The following is a 4,073-nucleotide window of genomic DNA, read 5'->3' on the forward strand; positions in this document are numbered from 1 at the left end:
TACCTGCGCTTTTTCCTTCTCTTCAAAGATGAGAACTATGTCTGCATACTCGAGATCGACGAGATTTTTGCCATAAGATATTTAAAAACCGGGTCCAGAATACATTTCGGCGATCGTCTCATTATCTCATTGATCACGAAATTAAGTGAGAATGGGGAAAGGATGCTCTCGACCGATACAACCTTGTGTACGGAAGCTTTTGGAGCTCCCCACGTATTTCCGTAACATGTCCGCCCCTTCTGCACCTCCTGTCCATGACGATGCACAAGACTGCACGGTTGAGAACGCTCACTTCAACTGCATGCCCTCTCCCCAAAATATAATCCTTCCGCATGATAAACCTCATAATCCGCCTTCTGTAATAAAGAGAGGGAAAACCGATTCCGGTCTGAGCTTGCCCTGGTTGTGGCATACCTCCCGATCCATCGCCCTATGAACCGAAACATCCATTGATAGAAGAGGAAAAGACACCACGAGACTCATCATATACACGTTAGGTAACGCCTTAGAGGCAACTGGTTTTGCAAAGCTCCACGCATTTTTTAGACTGTGACAGCTACATTTTGATGTCAGCTCATCGTTCGAACAAGCAACATTACCAGATATCTCTGATCTTATGCCTCTGCAAGTTACAAGCTATCATAGTTGCGCACAATCCAGCCAATAATCGTCTCTCGTACTGATATATGTCCTCACCGTGTGGCATCGACCGCATACCTATTATCTGCACGTGGTCCCAGACGAGTCCAGATGTAGAAATGGCTACATTATTACCTCGTAAAAATGGCATCTATGACCCGCGATGGGCTTTCAAAAGACCCAAGAATATCCTAATTACAATGAGAACCATAAACGGCTCATCCAAAGTGTTCACGTACGGAGCTGTCCACGAACTGAAGTACAGCGTCCGGATGACGGTATCGCGACTACCATACCTAGTCTGATGACTAGCTCGTAGTTCAATATATCTCTAATTTTTCCCGGACAAGTGTGTTATCCAGAAGATCATACCAGTCCGGTTAATTTGCTCAAGGACTTGAAGACAGTAGCCATCCTGTTGTGCCGTTTCCTTGTTTTATGCTCAACCCTATAGTTTATCCAACGGCACCGACTGTGGTGAAGATCGGACCTTGCCTTATATCAGATATAATGAATGCTGAACATCATGAAAAAAGGAGAAAAATTACCAAATGAGACGAATTTATTAGCTTCAGCGGATCCCTTGTAACAATCATGGAAAAAATTTCATAAACAGGTTGCGAATGTCCGTTCCGAGATAAGTTTCCGCAGATGTGATGGGTGTGATTGTTGTTTCTGTCGTTTTGTAATTATTTTCAGATCCGATACGAAAGAAGACAGTCAAAGACACAAGGATCATCTAACAGTTATCTCTTATTATTTTGAATATGATCCTGAAGTTCCGAATCTTAGTAGGATCGACTTCCGGTGAAGTGGTCTGACTGGGTGGATTGGGCACCTACAAGGCCCTCCGCATGCATGGATCGCCGTCGTTTGAAGTGCGGTGTGTGGCAAGGTCCTCACCACCCAGGATTTATGGAATCTCAGCCGGAAGTGCGATTATCTATTTTGATGAAAGGTAGCTTTATGGTGGCATACTATATACCTTTGATCCTGGCAAGGCTACGTGAGTTCGGAAGTATGCTTATGCTGCAGTTAAGTGAGGGGCATTACAGTTACACATGTTTCACCAGATGGCAACAATTAGCGCTCAGTTAGCTCGACGATTCCCCGATGTAGTAAATGTCGATGGAACGCACGCAGAAAACCAGTTAAGGCGGGTCGTTTTGAAGCAATTAATATCTAGCCTTCCTGAATGCAGATGGCCTGGTCACCGAATCCACCATTCTTGCAAAGTTAAACACTCCATACAGGTGTCCAGGACGCTGAAAAGCTCATCCGGAAATATTAGAAGCATACCTGGTACCTCTTCGACAGAAGGGAAATCGCGGAAGGTGACGGCAATGTCCTAAAACATTCTCTGTTGAGTGACTGCGCATGCTCCTATCCTCGTTCCGAGGCGCTTAGTGCCAGGACCCCAAGGCAACAGTACCACTGTGAAGGAAGTAGGTGAACTTCCCAGCGTTGGATAACTTATTTTAGTCGTGTGCGTCAGCTCTCTTCGTTAAGCTGTCCGCCATGGTCGACGTAAATTAGCTGTAGTTAGTTGATTAGGTATCGCTGATCCATAGCTGCGGATTGGCCGTGTGTGTCAGGTAAGTTACAAATTCTGTATCGTGCAAACGCCAGCGGCTTCCGCTTAGGGTGACGGTTCCTTGCAGTCGTTATGATAAGCTGCTCATCATATATAAGACAAGCCGCAAACTATATGGCAACTCCTCGGAGCCGGCTGTGGCAAACCTGCTAAGTTTCGCCATTTTCAATGGAAAGACTTGCTGAACTTTGCCACTAATCTTTATTTATCATCACCTTCAAACCCTTGGTTATCCAAATGTAACAGGTGTGTCCACCGCGTTGATTACTTGGAATAGCTATTCTCAAGGTCCTTAAAGACAGTATTCGGTATTGGATCAGTCAAGCAGGACACGAGGCAAAATTTAATTGCAGGAGTGGCACACTTATATATCTAGTTTCCTTGGGCATAATACACGATGTGCCAAGCAAGATCAACCAACTCAGCCGCAGAACTACATGTAACTTTCTTCTATTGTAAGCAATTCACGTTTTACCTCATTTCGTGATATCTTACAACATCAGGCACCGCTTTCCCAATCGGTGGTAGTGGACGACTTTGAAACTTACCCACTCAAACAAATCGTCCATACAAATAATCTGCATTTGATTTGACATCAACGTTTTTCACTATGAACTTGTTACCTTGAAAACCTTGTAGATTTCAAGGATTTAATTCCATTTTGTGAACATTGAACGCCGAGGGCTTCAGCTGTGCGCAAATTTAAATAGAATGCGTGCGCTTCCTAGCTCATGGGTGCCCATTATTCGCTATCAGTTGCGAAACTTTCACGAGTGGATTTGAACTTCCTACACCCAAATGGTGCATTTTGTTGCGTATTTGCCCAAACCAAAAACCACTCTAATCTACCCCCATGTTTTTGCAGCTCACCAAATTTCATTGTTCGCTGCAGCAACCACGCCTCTGGTTGAAAAGTCTTGTGGGATAATTTCCCAACATCTCTGAGACCCCGAGGTGCCTAAATGAGGCTTATAAATTCGGACTGGCTATCTCAATTCAGTCGCTCGATTGCTTCAGTCCATCAGGGACATGTCATAACTTTCGAAAATTCAGTTCCAATGTGCGAAAACTGAGCGCCCAGCTCATGCATGGGGCACTCATTATTCGCACCCGCCTTGGCGTACAATAATGCACAATTAAATTAAGTGAGCTGCAAAAGTATGAACGTAGATCAGAATGGTTTTTGGTTTAAGCACAAACGCAATGAAACGCAACATTCTGGCGCCAAATATTTTACTCCTAATGTACTCCCATGCAGGTGGGGCCATCAGCCTCAAGATGTTAGTTGCGCGTGTCCAAACGAAAAACCATCCTGATTTACCATCACATTTTCGCAGCTCACCAAATTTTGTTGTCCTTTAAAGAATGCTATCCCTTGCGGAAAAATTCTGGCGAGATATTTTCATAGGTTCGCTGGAACCCCGCGATGCGTAGATGGGGCCCAAAAGTTTGTACAGGTATTTTGGATTAAAGTACGTTTCCGTTTTTTACGTCAGAGGCACGTCGTGACTCCTGAAAATTCAGGTCCATTGTGCAAATGCTGGGCGCCCGTGCAGGAGGCGCTCAGAGGTATGAGTGCATCAAAATAACAGCGGCGATAAGATCAAGCATGGAAAGGTTTTGTATCGCCAGGCCACTACACCATACCTGACTTTCTCCAGGCTTTAATACGCGCCAAGCAAACTGAGGCTCCTCAGCCTCGGAGGAAGCAGAGACAGTGTTGAAATGCTTGTACACAAACTGCCTCAGCCTTTTCAACAGACTCGGCGATGTTAAACAGTCAGCTTGCCTTGAAAAACCGTCCATAATCGCACTCACAGAGACCTGGCTCACACCAGAT

The sequence above is a fragment of the Opisthorchis viverrini genome (assembly GCF_000715545.1).
Source record: "Opisthorchis viverrini unplaced genomic scaffold opera_v5_81, whole genome shotgun sequence".
Lineage (NCBI taxonomy): Eukaryota > Metazoa > Platyhelminthes > Trematoda > Opisthorchiida > Opisthorchiidae > Opisthorchis > Opisthorchis viverrini.